Source organism: Panthera uncia, chromosome D1 (genome assembly GCF_023721935.1).
Source record: "Panthera uncia isolate 11264 chromosome D1, Puncia_PCG_1.0, whole genome shotgun sequence".
In the NCBI taxonomy this organism is placed as follows: domain Eukaryota; kingdom Metazoa; phylum Chordata; class Mammalia; order Carnivora; family Felidae; genus Panthera; species Panthera uncia.
The window spans coordinates 108,970,255-108,980,490 of NC_064808.1; the positions used below are offsets into that span (position 1 = coordinate 108,970,255).

Sequence of the window (10,236 nt, forward strand, 5' to 3'; positions counted from 1 at the left end):
ACAAATTGTGCAAGTCGCTGGGAATGGAGGAGCAGGGGAAGAAAACTCTCCGTATTTAGCCCTCACCGGTGCCCCAGCCGTAAAGGCTGTACCCCAGAAGCCAGAGCCCCGCATTAGTGTGTATGCCCACGACAGCATCTCTTCCAGAAGCTTCTACCTCAGTAAGTGCGGTACTGAAATCGCCGTGTGGTTCCTTCCTGTAGAAATCACAGGGTTGGGGCACCTGGGTGGCTCAGTCAGTTAAGCATCTGACTTCGGCTCAGGTCATGATCTCACGGTTCATGAGTTCAAGCCCCGCGTCGGGCTCCGTGCTGACAGCTTAGAGCCTGGAGCCTGCTTCGGATTCTGTGTCTCCCCCTCCCTCTACCCCTCCCCTGCTCATGTTCTGGCTCCCTCCCTCTCTCAAAAATAAATGAACGTTTAAAAAAGAAAAGAAAAGAAAGAACAGCATTCAGCGGCAGAGTCTGAGACGCTGGTTTCCACCTCTAGAAAACCATATTGCTTACTGACTCAGAAATGGGAAAATTTTTATTTGTAGCTGTAAGTGAACACAGTTTAACAGGAAAGACTTGTCACGGGAGTCTCCCGCAACCTCCTGGCAGTGATCACCTCCTACAAGCCATTCCTGGAATGTTTAATCGGGGATTCGCATTGGGGCGACTTCACATGCAGAATCTGAGCCAGCAACCCCCCACCCTCGCCCCTGCCCAGCTCTCTGGGAGCGACCTAATCAGGCAGCCAGTATTAGGAGAATCCCACCTGTTAAGTTGCTAACACTCCCACAGGCCATCTGGGAACCAGGCAACTTGCAGCCATCGCTGCTGCAGATCAGAAGGGATTGGAGACACGACCTGACAACTGTGTGATGTGTGATATGGGACGAAGGGGAAGAGAACTGAGACCACAACCGCATGCTTACCTGGGACCGGGTCTCAGCATCACCCAAAGAGATGATGTATTAAAGAACGTAAGTGAACGTGTTGGATTCTCTCCCTCCATCTCCCCCTGGAGCTTCCCCTCTCGGAAAGCCTCAGCAGCGGTTGTAGGTGGTATGTGTGGCCAGACTCAGGCCGCAGAGGAGAGGAGAAGGGGAGCAAGGAACCCAGGGAGGGTTGGAATGGTCAGGTTCAAGCAGGAGACGGGGCTCGAGGACCGGGATCTGTGCCAGGATCCCCGGCCCGAAATTCTGCCCCCATCACCTGCTTCTGCGACGATGGAACACGTCCCTTCTGCAGAGAGCACGGGTAGGTGTTTCAGGAGGGAGGGCTTCTCTTTCTGACACTGGAGTGGTCCTGACTCCTGGTGGCAGCCGTATGTGTGAGGAAACTCCATTGGCACTCTTCTCCGGCCAGTGTTCTGGATCCCCAGACCCCTGTGGGCTTGTAGCCCCAGCCCTGACCCTGGCCGGGCGGTCACCTCTCTGTGGACCGCTCCGTGTGTCCCTCCCACCCTTGACTCCCCCCGGGTACCCATCACCAGCATCATGCAGCCACACCTCGGAGGGTTGTCTCCCACTTCCCCGGTCCTGGAGCAGACCAGGGAACTTCTTTTCCGTTCGGAGGACTGACGTGCCTCCAACAAGGTCTAAACACCAACTTTACGCCGGGTCCTCCTCTCTAAGTGTGTTCCTTCTTTAGGTATCGTCTCTCGGCCTCTGGGAATTCTTTAGAGTCTCTCCCCTGTTAATAAGGTTTGATATTGAACTTCCCCTGTGTGTTTCTGTCTCCAAACGGGAACCTGACTGATACGGGATTGGGAGAGGCCGCAGCCCCTCAAAGATGGGATCCGGAGATCGGTTTGGTCCTGCCTGTGGGCCACAGTGCCCTGCTAAGCCCCCTGATAGTGGGGACAGGGATACCGGTAACCCGTGGCAGACGGCGGCATTAGAATTAAGCAAACTGTAACCTGTGTTTGATTCTGAGGAGGTGCCAGTTGAAGTAAGCACTTGACTTTATGGCTCAAATGACAACTATGAGCCCCGCGATCTGGGAATGATTTCTTTCAGGGCACTTGAGCATTTCCGAAAAGAAAATGACACAGTCACTTCCTTTAGCTTTCAGCTTCAGTGGCTGTCCAAGAGCTTCCACAATGGCCTCAGAAAGATCTCCGTTTTCTTATGGCAGCAGGGCTAAGATTGCTGGAAATAAAAATGGAACATTTAATTGTGTGGGTTGCTGAATTACAGTGATTCTTAAGTTCACAGTCTCATCAAGTGTCTCGTGTGCATTTTAGGACATTGGCTAGAAAAGAACGGAATCATGAAACTTTGAATGGGAACAACTGGTTGGACCCAAATAAAGCTGCCAAGTGAATTGCTGTGTCATTCGGAGCCTCCCTGAGCCAGAAGAATTAGCTTTCCCTCTACTGCCTGAGGAGGATATCCTGCCTTTGCTTGGAAGCCTTGTGACCACTCACCTGGGGCAAGCCTTGGGGAGTAGATTCTCCCGTCCCTCAACACACCAAGATGCTCTGCTGCTGCTAGGCCCAGGATCAAATCTCACTGTGTTCTTTTTTTTTTTTTTTAATGTTTGTTTATTTTTGAGAGAGAGACAGAGTGTGAGTGGGGGAGGGGCAGAGAGAAGGAGACACAGAATGGGAAGCAGGCTCTAGGCTCCAAAGCCTGACATGGGGCTCAAACCCCCAAACCATGAGATCATGACCTCAGCCAGAAGTCAGACACTCAACCGACTGAGCCACCCAGACGCCCCCAAATCTCACCATGTTCTAAGGGACCAGAACACACTATAACCCAGGAGAAGGTAGCTTGCATACTCAAAGAATTGCAAGAATTTTACATATGGACAGAAAGCCTGGAAAAGACAGGCAGGAGGGAATTCTAAGGGTGTTAGACCAGGTGCAGCCTTCAGCTACAAAGATAAAACAGAAATAGTTACCGTAAAGGGTGGCATAAAGTGTCCCAGTCACCAAAATGCTTTAACCACAAGGATATCCCCCAGGAGGCTGATTGATCGTAGTGTCTGTAGGAATTACATAGATTTGTAACCCACCAGTAACTTGCTTGACTGAGTTAATAAACTCTAGATCTGGAGCCACAACCCTGACTTGAATCACCACAGTGAAGAATCGTGGCCTCTCAGTGAGTTTCCAGACCTCAGTCGGTTCACAGACCCAGAGCTCTTCGACTGAAGGAGAAGCCAAGTAACCTGAGGAAGGACCCTGTGCCGTTGCTGCAAACACCCAGTGTAACAAGAGTCTCGTAGTCCTTTATGAGAGCTCACTGGGGCATAATGCGATGATCCTTATGGGATTATTAGGTCGTAGTTCCGAGCTGATGCCACTATGACTCAACAGTCAAAGTGGGGCTTACAGCAGTGAAATAATAGAGACTTAGTTCAAATCTGACTCACAGGGGGCTTCATTTGCCCCCAAAGTAACTCTCTGACCATGGGGTGCTGTCATGATGGCCGGAATGTCCAAGTGAAAGTCCATGGAATGTCCTCTCCTTATCAGGATTGTGAACTAGAAGCAATACCTCCTCTCTGGAAAAACTGCAGTGATTGATATTGCCGCCAAAGATTTGAAAACATAAGGGGTGATGGCATCTGTCACGTTCCCATCTGACTTACCCTGCAATCACGTCGGATAGATCTTGGAGGATGACAGGGGCTACTGCCAACTTAACTCACATAGTGACTGCAGGTGCTTCTGTTTCCAGTGTATCACCTTCACTGGAACAAATCCACGGGAACTCTGACACTTGGTACGAGGCTAGGGACCCCGCCAAGCCTTTATTTCCGCACCAATTTGGAAGGAACACAAAATGATCTCTGCTTTCACTTGGCGGGGCAAACAGTATGCCTTCACAATCCTTCATCAGGGCTCAACCAGTTCTTCTCTGAGTATGAATTCCCAGAATCAACGAATGAGGATGGTTCTTCTCACGATGATGCTTAATCTCTGCTTATCGTCTGAGAAGCTTTGGGCTGTGTGTGTTTGGATGTCTTAGTCCCTAAAGGGGACATATACTTCCATCAGAGGACACAATGGTGCTCCCCCTAAATTGGAAGATGAGACTTCTACCTGACCGTTTTGGGCTCCTGATGCCCCTTGAGCAGACAGGTGGGAGAGTTATCATGTTTGTTGGAGTAGTTGATCTTGAACGCCAAGAGGAAACTGAGTCACTGCTGCACAAGGGAGATTTTATCTACAATCCACTGGACTCTCTGGAGTGCCTCTTAGTACCTCCATATCCAGTAGGAAAAGTCAATGAAAAGTATGGCAACCAAAAAGAGACACATCGATTGATGACCTAGACCCTTTGAGAATTGTTTGAGTCGTTCTACCTGGTAAATAACCCAAATCAGCTGAGATCCTGGCTGAATAGGGGGAAATACAGAAATCATATTGAAAAATGCAATAATTAAGTACCCACTAGAGTCTAATAGTCAATTACAGGAATAAGAACTAGAATAGCTTTGTGTATTTTTCTTTCCTCGTTATATGTGTTCACTTGCATAGATTGTTTTCTTCTTGTTCCTTTGCCCAGTTTTGATTTTATATACAAGTTGTTCTGGGTTAATTGTAAACTGTGCTCATTAGCTCACAGAATATGCAGTGGGAATGTGATGGAATTTGGGACTCATTCATACACCAGACGTGGCTTGTAAAGGCAACTCGTACAGATAACCTGTAAAGATGACTGTGTCTTCCTAGGGCGGAAATACAGCATTGTTGAAACGTTGCGTGAAATGTGTAGCATGTGTGCATGTGGAATCTGAGTCACCGAAGAGTGGGCTGTGACACCAATCTGTTCTTCATCTCCAGGTGTGTCCCGTATTGCCCGCTCTGTGATCATTGGGCTGGACTCCAAGCATTTTGCCTCTATGGCAAGCGTGTGAGGAGAGGGTGATGGGATACAGCAGGATGGAGATGCTCTTTTCTTGGTTCCAGGAGGCTTCTTGTTGTGTCTTTCTTGCTCCCACCACTTGGCCTCCAGCCGTGCATGTGGCAAAAGTAGGGTGGGGCTCCAGTCTTGCTGCTCACCCAGGGCAAGCAGGTCCTTGAAAGTTCACATCCATTGCCCTGGGCCCAGTAACCACCTCAGCATGCCCTACCTCCCGACAGGCACTACACAGCTTAGTCCTCACACTGTCCTGCTGCAATGTGGGCTCCCCGTTCTCTGACTCACACAGTTGCATCTTGCCTGCCTAAAGGGAGTGTCTCCTGACCCCCGTGAGGAGTCTGTCCTGCTAGTGACTTTTCCAGCCCTCCATAGTAAATCCACCCTAACACGTGCCCTTCCCTGAATCTTGTGTTCACTATTCTACTGTCAGCCATTTCTACTTCATTCAGTGCATGCCTGTACTTTTGACAAGCTTCCAAGAGCCACTCTAGGAGTGCATTAGCACATCTCATGGGGTCCTTGCTAGGGTGTTATGTCCTACAGTGCTCCATATCTCAAAACTCTCCCGTGGCCAGCCTAAAAATAGCCAGAGATGTTTTTTCCAGTTCCTACCAGAACACATTAGCCAAATTCCACAACTCCTTCAGTGGATAGTTTCTCTCTTCCCGCCACATGCCCAGCACATGGCCCATTTCACATCCTTGTTCTTACTCTGGTTTCCAGGAGGACATAAGGGGACCTTATCTTATAAGGCGCCTGCCTCCCTTGAGGCTTCTATATTATCTTCACGTGAAGAGTGGGTCTCTTCCTTAGGCCCAGAACACTCAGAGGAATCTGGGATGTCAAGGTTTTCCCAAATGCATCTACCCAGCTATCCCTGTTCCAACTTTCAGGGTCTCACTTCCTTTGCTATTAGAGCCCTAATTTTGGCACCGGAAGCCTGCTATGGTAGAGAATTCAGTTTTCTCTTACGTGTTTCTCTTAAGTACTTTCATGACTAAGTCTTCAACCTGGTCTTGAGTCTGAACCTCTTGCCACAGGAGATACCATAAATGTTGCAAAGAGTCCTTTCTTGCCTTCCCATGCCATCTTGACTCGGTGACTCATCACCCTGTGGAGTAAACCACGGGTCCTCAGCATTAACCACCCGCTCCATGGTTCTTATGGCTATCAAGCCCCAAGCGCCAGAAATGTCACTTAGGCCGTTGCATCCTTTGTGACCCAACTCTCATCCCAGGTCACTGCCAGTGAGAGTCTGAACACGTGCACTGCGACAGCATTCCAGGGGCTCTTTGTCGTCTCCCTGCCACTCGCAATGGGGTCCGCCTTGCCAGTCAGCCAGCATCGGATCTATTTCCAAAATCCCATTACAGTTCACGTCCTAGAACCTTGCCTGATAGTCACGCTGAATTCCATGAGAGCAGATGCTGAGACATCGCTGAGAGATGGCCGCTTGGGTGGGGAGAGGCCGGAAGTCTCTCAGGAGACACAGCTTTAAGGAAGTAAGGGAAAGAGAAGCGAGCAGAAGGAGACGCCAATTTGCAGCTGAGGCCTCAGCTGATTCTGTCAAGCATTTTGGAGCTGGGAGGACTTTCACAGTGTCCCAAATGGGGTCCTACAGGGGCCGGGGCTGGGTCTCCCTGCTTCGGCATATTGTTGCTTGTGGGACGCCTTCCTGGAGGTGGTGTAGCTTTGGGTGAGGCTGATCCTGATGGCTGAGGGCAATTCCAGTGAGAGCCGCACCCTCGAGGCATCACCCTGAGAGACCCACAGGTCAGGGACTGGGGGCCTCATAGTTGCAAAAGGGATATGGGGATGTGCTGAGTCATGTCCTGCCAGGCAGGCTGCCATCTTGGATCAGAATTTGTTCTACAGCCAGCAGGCAGGCTAGTGTCCTCCATGCCCACAGATGGGCTCAGCCGAATAGAGGACTTGGCATCTATTCCAAAATCAAAGCTTGTGCAGGTACTGACTTCATTTGATGAAATCATAATTTCTGTACACACAGATTTTGTACTCTCCTTTTTGCTCCTGTGGTTTGAGAGGCAAGAGTCGTGGAAAGAAGGAAGACAGGAAAGGTGGTTGGTTTGTGGACCGCTGTGGCATGAGGCCCTGTCCTTGTCACCTCTGCCCTTGCATAGATACAACCAAAGGTGGGGACGAGCTCCAGACCCACAGCATGAATTCCTGCCCTCTTGTTGCAGGGCCGTGAGTAATCCACCATGATGGGAGAAGAAAATGGAACATAACTGTGGGCCCGCGTGACACTCAACGTTAAATCAAGTTAGTTCATCCTGATTAACATGGGTTCCCTCAGAAGCCAATACATCAGTCATCACCTCTGGCCGCAACTGTGCTCACGATGAGAAAAGTCCCAGGACCACTTCTGAAGGGGTTGTCTAAATCCCTGGAATGGAAAAACTATCTTGTGACCTTGCGATCCTACAGAATTTCCACCCTCTCCACTCATAGCTGGGGGCTGCGGTGGGAGCCCTGCACGTGCCCTTCTGGATGACGGTCCTGCTGTCCCTCAGGACCCGGGCGGCAGTGAGCAGGCTACTGTCTGGTGTACATGGCTTCTCAAAGGGCAGGACCACAGCCTGTACTTGAGATGCCCATCGTAGCCTCAAACTTTAGGGGATCACCAAAAGCCTCCGTAAGGACAGGTATTTTCAAAACTCCGAACGAAGGCCAAAAATTTATGGTGGACAAAATGCCTACCTTCTAAATGAAGCCAGGATTGATTTCTTGATTTTAACTTTTGCCTGAAGCCCTGCCATAGCTCCTCATTGTCCTGCCAAGGGGGACCAGTCTCCTTTCCAGGGATTACATGACGCAGACTTCCTGTCTGAAGTTTGTGGTCTCCAGAAGCGTGTGGTGGTTCATTGTCCGTACTGTGTATCAGAGTCACCTGGAAGGCTTGGGGGAGCACAGATTGCTCAACCCCAAGCCTAGAATTGCTGATTTAGCAGGTCTGGGTGACAGGGCTCCTGCTGATGTAGGGACCACATGTAAGAACTCTCATGGTGACAGCTCTCTGGATAATAAGCCAATAGTACCCATAACAGGAGCTCATTTAAAGGAAAATGCTTTTGGTCACTGAGTGAGTAAATGAAATGTCCTAGAGCCAAGGTCAGCTGGTAAGTATACTGAGGGGCATATTGAAGAGGAATCTCTTATCCTTTGTCTTTTTAAGGGGCACTTTATCGCTCACGTTGGGTGGGCTCAGCTCTCTGTTGCTCGTGACAAGATGACATATTTGAGGCAGATGTTGGGGTCACTGGGGCTCTGATGTCCATTTCCATGCTCCAGGGGCAGGGCACAAGCACAAAAGAGGTTCAATTTCAATTTGGTTCCAGAGGCCTCTGTTCTGTCCTCCACCCATCCCCTACCATTCTTAGCATCCTTGACTGGAATGCCACCAAGTCTGTTCCTATAGTGATGCCACTGGGACCTGGCCTCCTCAGCCCCCCTCAGAGATGGATGGGAGTGAAGATAATAGGCCTTTTGGCCCATGAGGCCCTGTGTGAACAAGCCCCTCCCCCTCCACCCCCACACCCCTCAACCTACTGCTTAACTCTACTCAGTTTCCATTTCCTTCCTCTGGCTAAGGACACCTGGACTTTCCTCTGGGGAACCCCTCTAAGGCCAGCTCTAGGTAGGGGCCTGACCACTCCAGAGCAACAGTGACTGCTTCAGGGATGGTCACATGACTTCTCTGGGCCAATAAGAGCCTGTCTTGGGATTTTCGAGTCAAGCAAAAGGACGTTTTGACAGCTAGCCATGGGTTAAGGGCTAAATTTCCCAACTCATTTCCCGAGTCATTGCTCCCAATGGAAAACCCATTGTGCAGGCTTTATTGAGAGCTGTCCCCAAGGCGCATCAGTCAGGGGACCCAGCAAGGGGTTATGTACAGTTGTGTACACTTTAAATAATGGTCTGCTTTTGATTTAGTCTGACAGTCCATGATTCTGTGACACAGCACAACCTCAAAATGATCAACGAAATTAGGTAGAAAGGTCGAGGCATGAATTTGGGAAGGTGAGAAAATATTAGCCTTACTGCTGTTTCAAAATTTCTGTTCTTTCTCCTTAGATGGCTAGCTGCAAGTCAGTTAGGCAGTGGACTTCTGTCATTAGGTTTTCTATTATAGCACCGCAGAGAATGGATGTAACTCTGTGACAGTCATCCTGGAAAGGAGGCAGATATCCATTTGCTATCAGCAAGCAAATTCAGAAGAAGGCAGGAAAAATAGACAAAAATACGCAGTTCTTTCCCCCCCACGCTTACCTCTTTTTTCCACCCCCACCCCCATTTGGAGGAAGGCACAACTTTTCTGAATCCTGAGCCTTTCTGTGGACCCCAAGAATTCCAGAAAGAAAGAATAGGGAGTTGGAAGAAGCCCTGGAGAAGCGTCCAGGGAGTCGTCTGCTGCTGTAGTTGTTCATGCACAGGCTGCAGGTATTAGTGAAGATGTGAATTTGACATAATGTGAAGTTGCAGTCAAGGAATGGAACCAGTAAATGAAAAATGGTGGAGATCCAGGAAGTACTGTCTTCTCCATGTCACAGCTCTGTTCCCTGCTATACATCTGCCTTGTGTTTCTGCTTCTGCAGATTGGTAGATAAACGTACCCTCACTTCTGATGTGATCAGCTCCATCCAAGGAAACAGTCCAGGCTGACACTATAGTAGCTTCATTCCCATTTTTGCTCTGGAGGAGGGTCGTCTGATTGGCCCAGATTCCTGCCGGTGTCCAACCTGAGCCATCATTTGGGTGTCTTCACCTCACGACTTCAGTGGATAAAACGTATAGACAGATGGGCAATTCTTGGTCCTTGAGCTTGGAAGATCCTCCAAAATCATCCCCCACACTGTATGAGCACCTGGCAAAAATGTTTGTGACAATCAGGCATCAGATGTGATTTTCAAGCAAATGACCTTGCAAGTCTCCTCTGATGCCACTCTAACAACATGGCGGACAAGGAAAATTGAAGGGAGCGCAAGAGGAGAGGATAGCACTAGGGTTGTGCCTACCTTAGTGACATGTTGAGGATTAATTCCATGTTTTAGTAAGAGCTTGAAAGATGAAAGGGGCTGGAAATGGTTTTACATCTTTCCTACAAATTCCTGGGAACGTAGGCTGAGAGATGAATTTGTTTCAGGGCTGTGATTTGTAACAACACTCACTTTAAAACTGCCTTCGCTGTGTGTTACGGGGTATCTTTCACCTCAGAGGAAACTTATATAAGGCCAAGAAATTGGATCTCTGAAGGGAGAGGTAACGAGGTTTTAGGATTACCAAGTGGCCCTGGGTTAAGCTCACCGTACTCACTCGATACGTAACCAATCCTTCACAGATGGGGTGTTGGG

The 10,236-nt window shown here is 49.3% G+C and overlaps 1 long non-coding RNA gene across 1 annotated transcript; it reads right to left on the reverse strand.

Moving 5' to 3' along the window:
* Positions 1 to 1,910: 1,910 nt before the first annotated feature.
* Positions 1,911 to 3,191, reverse strand: LOC125910688 (uncharacterized). Its single transcript, XR_007454146.1, has 2 exons — positions 2,895 to 3,191; positions 1,911 to 2,137 (listed from the first exon to the last, which is right to left on the reverse strand). It is a non-coding gene; the product is annotated as an uncharacterized LOC125910688 (long non-coding RNA).
* Positions 3,192 to 10,236: the final 7,045 nt, after the last annotated feature.